At 42.9% G+C, this 14,848-nt stretch overlaps 1 long non-coding RNA gene across 1 annotated transcript; it reads right to left on the bottom strand.

The window, feature by feature from the left end:
* Positions 1 to 216: 216 nt before the first annotated feature.
* LOC124789667 lies at positions 217 to 6,170 on the bottom strand. The gene is made up of 2 exons (XR_007016152.1): positions 5,960 to 6,170; positions 217 to 396 (listed from the first exon to the last, which is right to left on the bottom strand). It is a non-coding gene; the product is annotated as an uncharacterized LOC124789667 (long non-coding RNA).
* Positions 6,171 to 14,848: the final 8,678 nt, after the last annotated feature.

Here is a 14,848-nt window from a genome sequence, read left to right as displayed (position 1 = left end):
AAGAATGAAGTTTCAGTCAGAGACAGCTGCATTGTCGTCAGCGTTCGTGCGTAAAGAAGCAGTTAAATATTCATAGTGAGGATTGTTTACAATTTTGTTTCGTAACTGCTTTTGGTGACACCTTGATATAAACAAGCTGGGGCATATTCACCAGGTATAAAAAATATTAGTTATAGTTAGAGTGGCAGTCAATAAATATACTCTTTAACATGTATATAGAGTTTTGGATTGCAGATGACTTTATTAAAATAATGGGCGATGCAAGTATAAAATAATGTAAAGAGCTATTTCCTCATGAGTAGCGATGAGTGCTGTAATGTTGAAAGACTGACGGCTTCATGGGCTGAGATGGCAGCGATGACATTTGGCACTGGTTGACATAAAAGCTGCTGCAACCTGTAATGGAAATAATACACTGTGATTACTGAACGTCTAGGCACAAGTAATAACAAATGTTACTTGACGAGTAGCTAAAGGAAACTTAAAATTTAGTATGCCTCTATCATATTCCAGTGACGCGTTTGTTTATTCCTTAACTTTAGGATATAAGTGTTGAATAACAGGAGCATTCGAATTCAACTAGCAAATCGATATAAACAGACAAGGGCATGAATTTTTATCACGGGGTCGTGTGTCATAGGTCCTAGACTCGACAACACCTGGCATGGAAGTACCTATCATTTAAATTTTACAGACGCGCGGCTTGCATGGCAATCCATTGCAAAGCATAGGTACCACGAACGTAGTGCGCAACTCTGTAACACAATTTGCTTACTCATTTACACATTTATTTCACCTGGCAAGATTCGAGGCTTCAGACCGTCTTTTACATCTAACCAAATATACTTAGCAACTCGACATGGCGACGTGTGTACTACATCTTAAGTACACTACTGGCCATTAAAATTGCTACACCACGACGATGACGTGCTACAGACGCGAAATTTAACCGACAGGAAGAAGATGCTGTGATATGCAAATGATTAGCTTTTCAGAGCATTCACACGAGGTTGGCGCCGGTGGCGACACCTACAACGTGCTGACATGAGGAAAGGTTCCAACTGATTATTCATACAAAAACAGCAGTTGACCATCGTTGCCTGGTGAAATCTGAAGTTCCCAGCTGCATTGCAACGTTTCCGACTTTGATAAAGGTCGGATTGTAGCCTATCGCGATTGCGGTTTTCTCGTATAGCGACATTGCTGCTCGCGTTGGTCGAGATACAATGACTGTTAGCACAATATGGAATCGGTGGGTTCAGGAGGGTAATAAGGAACGCCGTGCTGGATCCCAACGGCCTCGTATCACTAGCAGTCGATATGACAGGCATCTTGTCCGCATGGCTGTAACGGATCGTGCAGCCACGTCTCGATCCCTGAGTCAACAGATGGGAACGTTTGCAAAACAACAACTATCTGCACGAACAGTTTGACGACGTTTGCAGCAGCATGGACTATCAGCTCGGAGACCATGGCTGTGGTTACCCTTGACGCTGCATCACAGACATGAGCGCCTGCGATGGTGTACTCAACGGCGAACCTGGGTGCACGAATGGCAAAACGTCATTTTTTCGGATGAATCCAGGATCTGTTTAGAGCATCATGATGGTCGCATCCGTGTTTGGCGACATCGCGGTGAACGCACGTTGGAAGCGTGTATTTGTCATCGCCATACTGGCGTATCACCCGGCGTGATGGTATGGGGTGCCAATGGTTACATGTCTCGGTCACCTCTTGTTCGCATTGACGGTACTTTGAACAGTGAACGTTGCATTTCAGATGTGTTACGACCCTGTGGCTCTACCCTTCATTCTATCCCTGATAAACCCTACATTTCAGCAGGATAATGCACGACCACATGTTGCAGGTCCTGTATGGGCCTTTCTGGATACAGTAAATGTTCGACTGCTGCCCTGGCCAGCACATTCTCCAGATCTTTCACCAATGGAAAACGTCTGGTCAATGGTGGTCGAACAACTGGCTCGTCACAATACGCCAGTCACTACTCTTGATGAAATGTGGTATCGTGTTGAAGCTGCAGGGGCAGCTGTACCTGTACACGCCATCCAAGCTCTGTTTGACTCAATGCCCAGGCGTATTAAGGCCTTTATTAAGGCCAGAGGTGGTTGTTCTGGGTATTGATTTCTCAGGAAAATGGTTCAAATGGTTCTGAGCACTATGGGACTTAACATCTATGGTCATCAGTCACCTAGAAATCAGAACTACTTAAACCTAACTAACCTAAGGACATCACACAACACCCAGTCATCACGAGGGATTTCTCATGATCTATGCACCCAAATTGCGTGAAAATGTAATCACATGTCAGTTCTAGTATAATATATTTGTCCAATGAATACCCGTTTATCATCTGCATTTCTTCTTGGTGTAGCTATTTTAATCACCAGTAGTGTATAAAGGTTCAAGAGTTTTCAAAAAAAAAAAAATCCTAGGCATTACTTTTCAGAACGCCCTCATATTAAGCAATTGCCGATTGTGAGTAATGACATGTAACGGAAAAATGTGACAGCTGTACTGAAGGCATTAAATGTACGTAAAAAGGAGACTGGTCAGAGGAAGAGCGAGAAATAGTAGTGTAAGGTCAACAGATGACATGGAAGGAGGAAAGCTTCCCCGATGGGTAGCGTACTGTGAATGGAAATCTGAACTTCCCAGCTGCATTGCAACGTTGTAAAAGTCCTACACGTTTTGATGAGAGTTGTACCTAAGTTCTTTCGGCAAAATGATAGGTATTACGGTCTTCGAAACGTTGCGGAATTTGTATACAGTCAAACGGTTGGGATCCTGAGAGCTCTTAAGCAACGTAACTTGGGTAAATTTGTCGTCTCTCACGTGTGCGCTTTAAAAACTGCTCATTAAAGCTGAAGAATTAAGAATAATCGAAAAGTTCATCTGAAAGAAGGTGCGAAGGAAGACTAGAACTTGCACTTACCGTCGACATGAAGATCATTAAGGCGGATCATTAACCAGGACACAAACTACAGTGGAAACTGGTGGCGACCTTTCTAAAGTTTTTTTTTCAACATTTTGTTGACAAAGGACTAAAATCAGTTTTAATGTTTCATGAAGCGATTATTTACAAGTCTGTCACAGCTGCAGTACGTATGTTTGGCGACTGTTTTCGGACCAGTTGGTTCACTCTCAAGCCTGGCCTACTGAGGAAACACTGAAATCGCCTGATCTTAATAACAAACATCAGAATGCCAATACATGTTTTAAAAAATTTTCGCAGATGCCTGTCACACGCAACATGTGCCTACTTAGCAAGTTAGAATCAAACTTTCCAAATGTAATTATCGCCTGTAATTGTTTAAATAATTCTTGAAATACTTCACCCAGTGTTACCAGAATCAAACTGCAGTCCAGTAACTTAGTCTCAGTGCTGCCTAGCTTGGTGTGTTGATCACAGGTTTTTATTTCAGTTAAACGTAAATAACCAGCGAACACCAAGGTTGGAAAACTGCAAGAAGAAAGGTATCCTGTTGAAAAATCCTGGCAGACTAAACCTGTATGCCGGAACAGCACTCGTGTCCTTATCGGTTGGACCCTATATTCAGAGAAGCTTCTTCAATGGATTATAAATGCATTCTCCGACTGTAATGTGGAACGAGTTAGTTGAAACTCATCATGCCTGTTGACATCGAAAAAATATGATAACATATTGATCATTTTTACGACAGTCTTTTGCGCTAGTCTTTGCTACCAGTAATTCTTTTTCACGCATTGTGATTTACACTGAACTGCAGTCAAGCACACCCAAATATGCGCATTATACACATTTAAAAAATTGTATGGAGCAGTTGTCGAGCAAAAATAATGATTTCGATTTGAGTTTGAAGTTTATTTTGTTATGTATTACATTTTTACAAATAATGTAGTTCAAGTCGCGATAAATGGCAATTATTGCAACTATTTTCGATGATCTTGTCATTAGATAATCGTCGTTTTGAGAAAAATTGTACTCGACGTCTTCACGGAGCTGTATCAGTTGTTCTCGCCTTCCGATGTCACAAAGACAATTGCTGTGGAGCAGTGGACACAACCTTAAGATGTGAAGTAAGATTTCTCTCATGTAGACGAATGATCGAAATCGGTTTAAAATGTATAATTTCCTCACAGATTTGAAAGTATAATAGGAAGTACCGGAGGCAAACGAACCTGATTGTTGTCCATAGCAACACAGTTCGGCACCACGGACTTCCGTTTGCCAGCTCTCTGTCGCCACGCATGCGTAATCCTCATCCACTTCATGATTCACTATTTCTATACTAAGATGTTATCTGTTCTTTCAGACATGTCCGAAAGAACAGGTTACCATCGGTGAGCATGCAGCTCGCTAGAATGAAATTACAATGAAATGATCACCTTTACTGCTTACAGGCGTTGACACACGTCAACGGGGACAGATGAAAATGTGTGTCCCGACCGGGACTCGAAGCCGGGATCTCCTGCTTACATGGCAAACGCTCTCTCCATCTGAGTCACCGAGGACCCAGAGGATAGCGCGACTGCAGGGATTTATCTCTGGCACGCCTCCCGCGAAACCCACATTCTCAATGTATTGTCCCGCACTACATTCGTAGTGTCCCCGCCCATTATACTCATTATTCGCGGCGCTTGCCGATTCCCGTAAGAGTTCGGGCACTATTTGTGCATTCGCACAGAAGAAGAAGATGGTCAAGTGGCCGGTGAGCCTTAACTATATATATACTAAGATGGTATTTGTTCTTTCGGACATGTCCGTTACATGACACACAAATCACAATGCGTGAAAAATAATTACTGGTAGCAAAGACTAGCACAAAAGACTGTCGCAAAAATGATCAGTACGTTATCATATTTTTCGATGTCAACAGGCATGATGAGTTTCAACTAACTCGTTCGACATTACGGTCGGAGAATGTATTTATAATCCATTGAACAAGCTTCTGTGTGTTACATGACAAATACCATCGGTGACCATGCAGCTCGTTAGAATGAAATTACAATGAAATGAATACCCTTAGCTGCTTACGTTGAGAATGTGGCTTCCGCGGGAGGTGTGCCAGAGATAAATCCCTGCAGTCGCGCTATCCTCGGTGGCTCAGATGGTTCAAATGGCTCTGAGCACTATGGGACTTAACATCTGTGGTCATCAGTCCCCTAGAACTTAGAACTACTTAAACCCAACTAACCTAAGGACATCCATGCCTGAGGCAGGATTCGAACCTGCGACCGTAGCGGTCACGCGGTTCCAGACTGAAGCGCCTAGAACCGCACGGCCACACCGGCGGTGGCTCAGATGGATAGAGCGTCTGCCATGTAAGCAGGAGATTCCGGGTTCGAGTCCCGGTCGGGGAACACATTTTCATCTGTCCACGTTGACGTGTGTCAACGCCTGCAAGCAGCTAAGGGTGTTTCATTTCATTGTAATTTCATTCACTATTTCTCCGCGTCTATGCACGAAAGCGCCGTCCTACGTGAAGCGGCTGTAGACGATTGCAAAACCGTGGACTGGTCAGTTGAGTCTTGATTTCAGTTGGTAAGAGCTGATGGTGTGGATTGTGTTTACATTGAATGGACTGGATCCTCTGGTCCAACCGAACCGATCATTGACTGGAAATGGTTATGTTCTGCTACAGTTGCAATCATTAATGTATTTAGTATTACCAAAAAATGAGGGAATTTTTATGGATGACAATGCGCCACGTTACTGGGCCATAATTGCTCGCGATTGGCTGGAAGAACATTCTGAACGGTTTGAGCAAATGATTTGGCCACACTTTCGTAATTATGGACGGCTATAGAGGCAGAGAATGGCTGCACTAATCCTGGCGAAAGGAGGTCCGACACGCTATTAAGAGGTATCCCATGATTTTTTTTTTCTCGGTGAAATATGATAGGGGTGACAGTTGATGTGCTCTGCCTACACAGGAATGTGTACAGAGTTTACACTCACCTTACTGGTCTGACGAGTCTGAACTATCGTCGCTGCTGTCGTCGCTGGAGGCGACCGCGCCGCCTACCAGTAGCAGGAAGGCGAGGAACAGTAGGCCGAGGTAGTGAACGCTGAAGTACTTCATGGTGCTGTGGTATGCCGGCCGCTGTCATGTGTCGTCTTATATACTGTAGGCCCCGGTAGCACGGCGTAGTCTCGTGATAACGGTAGCGCCAACAAGGCGTCCTCAGGTCAAGGGGGAGGCGATAACACATTTAGCGGCCAAGCGGTTTTATTCTTACATCGCTAACTTGCTGACCTGGAGTTCGTCTGTTTACTGCTGTTGTAGTCTTCAGTCCGAAGACTATATCCTCTCTACTTCGACCATCATCAGTTATTTTGCTACCTAAATAACAAAACTCATCTACTACTTTAAGTGTCTCGTTTCCTAATCTAATTTTCCGAGCATCTCCTGATTTAATTTTACTGCATTCCATTATTCTTGTTTTGTTTTTGTTGATGTTCATCTTATATCCTCCTTTCAAGACATGTCCATTCCGCTCGACTGCTCTTTTAAGTCCTTTGCTGTCTGTGACGGAATTACAATGTCATCGGCAAACCCCAAAGTTTTTATTTCTTCTTCTTGGACTTTAATTCCTACTCCAAATTTTTCTTTGGTTTCTTTAATTGCTTGTTCAACGCACAAATTGAATAATATCGGGGATAGGCTACAGCCCTGTCTCACTCCGTTCCTAACCCTGCTTCCTTTTCATGCCCCTCGACTCTTGTAACTGCAGTCTGGTTTCTGTACAAATTGTAACTAGCCTTTCGCTCACCGTACTTTACCTCTGCTATCTTCTGAATTTCGAAGAGAGTATTCCAGTCTACTCTGTCAAAAACTTTCTCGAGGTCTACAAATGTTATAAACGTAGGTTTGCCTTCCCTTAACCTATTTTTTAAGCTAAGTCGTAGGATCAGTATTGCCTCGCGTAATCCTACATTTGTCCAGTATCCAAACTAATCTTGCTCGAGATCAGCTTCTATCAGTTTTTCTATTCTTCCGTAAAGAATTCGCGTTAGTATTTTGCAACCATGACTTATTAAATATCTAGTTCGGTAATTTTCGCACCTGTCAGCAATTGCTTTCTTTGTAATTGTAATTATTACATTCGTAAGAAGGCTATTTAGGTTTTTATGTTTGTGACGCGAATAAATGTGTGCATTTATCAGTATTGGCCACTTCACAAAACAATTTGTAAATTTTTTTAGAGGGAGCATGGGGGCTATGTAAGTAGGCTGTTTAGGTTTTTATGTTGGTGACGCCACGTAGCACTCTGTATTAAAATCGCTGACTGCGCTGTGTGCAGTCTGTGGCTGGTTGGACTCATTGATGGATTATTCGCTAGTGTAGTGTTGGGCAGTTGGATATGAACAGCCCGTAGCGCTGGGCAGTTGGAGGTGAGCCGTCAGCAGTGATGGATGTGGGGAGAGAGATGCCAGAGTTCTGAGATGTTAATATGAGCGGACGATCTGGACGTGTGTCCGGCAGAAAAAGGAAATTTGTCAAAATCGATGTCAAGAATTTTTATATATATATAATGAATTTCGAACAGTATTAAGGTAAATACATCGTTTGTATTAGTGCCTTTAGTAGTTAGAATCATTTATTTAGCTGGCAGTATTGGCGCTCGCTGTATTGAAGTAGTTCGAGTAACGAAGATTTTGGTGAGGTAAGTGATTCATGAAGGATAGGTTATTGTTAGTCAGGGCTATTCTTTTGTTGTTTGTTGTTGTCTTCAGTCCTGAGACTGGTTTGATGCAGCTCTCCATGCTACTCTATCCTGTGCAAGCTTCTTCATCTCCCAGTACTTACTGCAACCTACATCCTTCTGAATCTGCTTAGTGTGTTCATCTCTTGGTCTCCCTCTACGATTTTTACCCACCACGCTGCCCTCCAATGCTAAATTTGTGTCCCTTGATGCCTCAGAACATGTCCTACCAACCGGTCCCTTCTTCTAGACAAGTTATGCCACAAACTCCTCTTCTCCCCAATTCTATTCAATACCTCCTCATTAGTTAAGTGATCTACCCATCTAATCTTCAACATTCTTCTGTAGCACCACATTTCAAAAGCTTCTATTCTCTTCTTGTCCAAACCATTTATCGTCCATGTTTCACTTCCATACATGGCTACACTCCATACAAATACTTTCAGAAACGACGTCCTGACACTTAAATCCATACTCGATGTTAACAAATTTCTCTTCTTCAGAAACGCTTTCCTTGCCATTGCCAGTCTACATTTGATATCCTCTCTACTTCGACCATTATCAGTTATTTTGCTCCCCAAATAGCAAAACTCCTTTACTGCTTTAAGTGTCTCATTTCCTAATCTAATTCCCTCAGCATCGACTACATTCCATTATCCTCGTTTTGCTTTTGTTGATGTTCATCTTATATCCTCCTTTCAAGACACTGTCCATTCCGTTCAACTGCTCTTCCAAGTCCTTTGCTGTCTCTGACAGAATTACAATGTCATCGGCGAACCTCAACATTTTTATTTCATCTCCATGGATTTTAATACCTACTCCGAATTTTTCTTTTGTTTCCTTTACTGCTTGCTCAATATACAGATTGAATAACATCGGGGACAGGCTACAACCCTGTCTCACTCCCTTCCCAACCGCTGCTTCCCTTTCATGCCCCTCGACTCTTATAACTGCCATCTGATTTCTGTACAAATTGTAAATAGCCTTTCGCTCCCTGTATTTTACCTCTGCCATCTTTAGAATTTGAAAGAGAGTATTCCAGTCAACATTGTCAAAAGCTTTCTCTAAGTCTACAAATGCTAGAAACGTAGGTTTGCCTTTCCATAATCTAAGATAAGTCGTAGGGTCAGTATTGCCTCACGTGTTGCAACATTTCTACGGAATCCAAACTGATCTTCCCCGAGGTCGGCTTCTACCAGTTTCTCCATTCGTCTGTAAAGAATTCGCGTTAGTATTTTGCAGCTGTGGCTTATTAAACTGATTGTTGGGTAATTTTCACATCTGTCAACACCTGCTTTCTTTGGGATTGGAATTATTATATTCTTCTTGAAGTTTGAGGGTATTTCACCTGTCTCATACATCTTGCTCACCAGATGGTAGAGTTTTGTCAGGACTGGCTCTCCCAAGGCCGTCAGTAGTTCCAATGGAATGTTGTCTACTCCCGGAGCCTTGTTTCGACTCAGGTCTTTCAGTGCTGTGTCAAACTCTTCACGCAGTATCGTATCTCCCATTTCATCTTCATCTACATCCTCTTCAATTGCCATAATATTGTCTTCAAGCACATCGCCCTTGTATAAACCCTCTATATACTCCTTCCACCTTTCTGCTTTCCCTTCTTTGCTTAGAACTGGGTTTCCATCTGAGCTCGTGATATTCGTATTCTTTTGTAGGGGTTATTGAAAGTCAGATGGCGTTGCGCTAAAGTATTGTGTGTCAGTTCAGAAATGGCCAGAATAAGTAAAATCTGTCTGAGTACGTTCAGTTACTCAGCTGTTTCAGTATCAAATAACGTAGAAGTTTACCAGCACAGTCATTCTTTACATTCAAGTGGGAAGTTTCACATTCTTATTGAAGTTTGAGTGTATTTCTTCCCTCCCATACATCTTGCACACCAGATGGAAGAAATGAAATGAAATGAAATGATCGTATGGCATTATTGACCGGGAATCCCCATGCGGGGAAGTTCGGCCGCCGTATTGCAAGTTCTTTTTGTCGACGCCATTGCGGCGACTTGCGTGCGTCAGTGATGATGAAATGATGATGAAGAACACACAACACCCAGTCATCACGAGGTAGAGAAAATCCCTGACCCTGCCGGGAATCGAACCCGGGTTATGTCATGACTGGCTCTCCCAAGGCTGTCAGTAGCTCTGACGGAATATCGTTTATTCTCAGGACCGAGTTTCGACTTATATCTTTCAGAGCTCTGCCACATTCTCCCCACAGTATCATATCTTCCATTTCATCTTCATCTACGTCCACTTCCCATTCTAAAATATTGCCTTCAAGTTCATCTCCCTTGTATACTCCCTCTATATACTCCTTTCACCTTTCCCTTCTTTGCTTAGGATTGGTTTTCCATCTAAGACCTTGACAGTCATACAGCTGCTTCTCTTTTCTTCAAAGGTTTCTTTAATTTTCCTTTAGGCTGTATCTGTCTTTCCTCTAGCGACAAATGCTTCTAAGTACTTAAATTTGTCCTTTAGCCATTCCAGCTTAGCTTCTTATGAGCTTTCTGTCAATCTGATTTTCTAAACGTGTTTTCCCTTTCACCTGCTTCATTATGCCTTTAAAAGTATTACAAAACATTATGTATACAAACACTTCAATTTTCCGGTATTATTCACATTCAAGACAGAGAGCAACGGTATTACTACATATTCGTTACAGTATCACGTCGTAAAAATCTTATAGCCCTATTAAAAATACTCAAAATTCACCCTTTGAACAACTAAAAATTTGTTTTTGTATCATCAAAATCGTGTCATTTTATTGATTTAAAGTGTCGTGGCTCACAGTATCTTTATCTGACGTCCGCTTACATCTGGATGTTTTGTCTGCTTGCACGAATTCAAATTATTCCTGCATTTGGCAAGGATGTTTTTGACCTAATTAACAAAATATAGCGTCACTAGCGTCTGTTTACGTTCTCCTGGCTAAATGTGTGTCTGAAAAGCGCGCAAGCAAATGATCAAGCAAATGATACTTTCAGATGTAAGCGGAAATCAAACAAAAATGCTGCCACTGACGATGTTTCAAATTAATAGAACGTAACATTAAAGGTGATATAAATTCGCATTTTTTCCCAAGAGTGTAAGAGCCAACAAGTGCGAGAATTATCGCACAATCAGCTCAACAGCCTTTACATCCTAAAAAATTTAGCATCACCTCGGTTCCGAGAGTTCCGGAATCTGTACGGAAAATTGAAGTAGAGGTCATCATAAATGTCATTTCCGTCCTTTTAATTGTTCATGAAAACCACACATTGCATGCTGTACTACCATGCAGCGAGACCTTCAGAGCTGGTGGTCCAAATTGCTGTACACACCAGTACCTCTAATACCCAGCAGCACGTCCTCTTACATTTATGCATGCCTTTATTCGTCGTGGCATACTATCCAAAAGTTCATCGAGGCACTGTTGGTCCAGATTGTCCCACTCCTCAACGGCAATTCGGCGAGTGGTTTGGTGGGACACGTCCTCCGTAAACAGCCCTTTTCAATCTATCCCAGGCATGTACTATAGGGTTCATGTCTGGGGAACATGCTGGCCACTGTAGTCGAACGATGTCGTCATCCTGAAGGAAGTCATTCACAAGATGTGCACGATGGGGGCGCGAATTGCCGTCCATGAAGACGAATGCCTCGCCTAAATGCTGCTGATATAGTTGCACTATCGGTCGGAGGATGGTATTCACGTATCGTACAGCTGTTACGGCGCCTTTAATGACCACCAGCAGCGTACATCAGCACCACAAAATGCCCTCCAAAAATGATTGCTGCACTCGCTGGACAGTGTGTCTAAGGCGTTCAGCCTGACCGGGTTGCCTCCAAACACGTCTTCGATGATTGTCTGTTTGAAGGCATAAACAGCACTCATCGATGAAGAGAACATGATGCCAATCCCGAGCGGTCCATTCGACATGTTTTTGGGCCCATCTGTGCCGCGCTGCATGATGTCGTGGTTGCGAAGATGGACCTCGCCATGGACGTCGGAGTGAAGTTGCGCATCATGCAGCCTATTGCGCACAGTTTGAGTTGTAACACGACGCCCTGTGGCTGCACGAAAAGCATTATTCAACATGTAGCGTTGGTGTCAGGGTTCCTCCGAGCCACAAGCCAGAGGTAGCGGTCATCCACTTCAGTAGTAGTCCTTGTGCGGCCTGAACGAGGCACATCATCGACAGTTCCATTCTCTCTGTATCTCCTCCATGTCCGAACAACATCGCTTTGGTTGACTGCGAGACACCTGGACACTTCCATTGCTGAGAGCCCTTCCAGGCACAAAGTAACAATGCGGACGCGATCGAAACGTGGCATTGACTGTCTAGGCGTTGTTGAACTACAGACAACACGAGCCGTCTACCTCCTTCCTGGTGGGATGACTGGAACTGATCGGCTGTTGGATCCCCTCCGCCTAATAGGCGCTGCTCGTGCATGGTTGTTTACATCTCTGGGCTGTTCAAAATGGTTCAAATGGCTCTGAGCACTATGGGACTTAACAGCTGAGGTCATCAGTCCCCTAAAGCTTAGAACTACTTAAACCTAACTAACCTAAGGACATCACAAACATCCATGCCCGAGGCAGGATTCGAACCTGCGACCGTAGCGGTCTTGCGGTTCCAGACTGAAGCGCCTACAAACGCTCGGCCACTCTGGCCGGCTCTCTGGGCGGGTTTAGTGACATCTCTGAACAGTCAAAGCGACTGTGTCTCTGATACAATATCCACTGTCAACGTCTATCTTCAGGAGTTCTGGGAACTGGGGTGATGCAAAACTTTTTTGATGTGTGTGTACGGAAGAATGGAAAAGAGAATTGAGGACCTGTTAGATGACGATCAGTTTGGCTTTAGGAAAGGTAAAAGTTCCAGAGAGGCAGTTCTAACGTTGCGGATGATAATGGAAGGAAGAATGAAGAAAAGTAAAATCACTTTCTTAGAATCTGTCGACCTGGAAGAAACATTCAGTAATGTAAAAAGTTGCAAGATACACGAAATTCTGAGAAAAATATGGGTAAGCTATAGGGTAAGATGGGTAATATACATTATGTAGGAGTGCGAAGAGAGAAAAATAAAAGTGGAAGACTAAGAACTAAGTGGACATATTAAAAAGGGTGAAAGTCAGGGATGTAGTCTTTCGCCTCTGGTGTTCAATCTATCTTCGAAGAAGTAATGCCGGAAATAAAAGAAAGGTTCAAGAGTGGGATTAAGATTCAAGGTGAAAGGAAATCATTGTTAAGATTCCCCAATGGCATTGCTATCCCCAGTGAAGTGTCCTTTAATGCTATTCGCAGAAGATGCAGTTGTTTATATCAAAGTAGTAACCATGCCAAAAAGGGCATTCCTGGCCAAGAGAAGTCTGCCAGTATTAAACATAGTCCTTAATTTACGGAGGAAACTTCTGAGAATGTTCATCTGGAACAAAGCAAAAGAATGTTGAAAATTAGGTAGACTGATAAGGAAAGGATGGTAGGTTCTCGCAGAATCAGCCAGGAAAGAAATATATGGAAAACACTGACAAAAAAAAGTGGAAAGGATGATAGGACATCTGTTACGATATCAGAGAATAACTACCGTGGTACTAAAGGAAGAGCTGTAGAGGGTAAAAACTATAGAGGAAGAGATTGGGATACACCCAGTAAATAACTGAAGACTCAATTTGCAAGTGCTACTCTGAGATGAAAAGCTTGGCACAGGAGACTGATGAGTAACAAAAAAAGATCGCTTAATATATTTTTTTATTTATAAGGTCGCTTCGACTACTGGCGTCATCAGGCCTGCAAGTACAAAGTCATTCAATAAAGAATCAGGAAAGTGGTATAAGAAATACAAAAAATGGTTCAAATGGCTCTGAGCACTACGGGACTTAACATCTGAGGTCATCACTCCTCTAGAACTTAGAACTACTTAAACCTAACTAACCTAAGGACATCACACACATCCATGCCCGAGGCAGAATTCGAAACTGCGACCGTAGCGGTCGCGCGGTTCCAGACTGAAGCGCCTAGAAACGCTCGGCCACACCGGCCGGCTAAGAATTGCAAAAGTCCGACAAACTTTGTGCTTCTTTGTTGTCTTTTGGTGGTGTACAAGAACTATTATCAGATGGAGCTGGCACACCTGCCTAGCGAACGGAACTCTGGGAATCAGTGAAGCAAGATGGTGGCATCCTTACAGGTTTGCACTAACGTGGAGCAGCGGAGTGTCATTAGATTTATATTAGCTCAAGGACTGAAACCAATGGAACTACCGTTGGATGGCAGTGCAAGGTGGTAAAAGTTGTTCGAGTCGAACACAAATGTACGAGTGGCAAATAAGGCCAAACCGGGTGTCACGCCCATGACCCTCTGTGCAGTCACGGAGAACAGCACTGCGAGAGTCTTTGCACATGGAACTGAGAAACTTGTGTAAGTGCACAGAAATTGAGACGGATTATGTTGAAAAACAAATGCGTGTTGTGATCTATTTTCGTAATAGATTCATTAAAGATTCCGGTTTTTTATTCAATGATCCTTGTTTAAGATCAAATGAACAAAAGAATAAGAGTATTTGCTCTACATCGTCGTCTACAAAAGATGCAAAATCAGGAAGTTAAAATATTTGAAAAAGTTTTCTCACACAAAACTTAGGTCTTGTAAAGCAACGTACAGTGCCAGTATCAATAAAATCTAGGCCTAAGGGGGCTGAGCCGGTGAAGCAACCTACCTCTGGGAACAAGTTACTTGTTCTCCATCGAGATGCAGCTGCCTTCCTAAAAATACTAATTTAGTAAACAAATTATTATATTCTTTGTAATCTCTATTGTAACTCGTCGCATTTATGTACGTTGCCTGATCAAATTTGAGCTCATAGGGCACAGTTTTTATGTATCAGACACGCGTCACTGTAAGAGCAATTGTAACTTTTAGCGCCACTCGTTGTATAGAGAATCATCGCTGTTAGAGCCTTGTATCAGAAAAGTGGAGCCTCCGGTTTTTGCTTGCATGTTGATCAGCCTTCTGACTGGTTTGATACGATGCGCAATGCAACGCTCTGTGGCTTGCGGAGTATCTACACGGAAGAGCCAAAGAAACTGTTACACCTGCCTAATACCGTGGAGGACCCCGCGAGCACGCAGAAGCGTCGCAACACGACGTGGCATGG

The sequence above is a fragment of the Schistocerca piceifrons genome, chromosome 3, assembly GCF_021461385.2.
Source record: "Schistocerca piceifrons isolate TAMUIC-IGC-003096 chromosome 3, iqSchPice1.1, whole genome shotgun sequence".
NCBI classification, from domain to species: Eukaryota; Metazoa; Arthropoda; class Insecta; order Orthoptera; family Acrididae; genus Schistocerca; species Schistocerca piceifrons.
The sequence above is the reverse complement of the archived record's forward strand: the minus strand, read 5'-3'. Positions and strand labels throughout refer to the sequence as shown.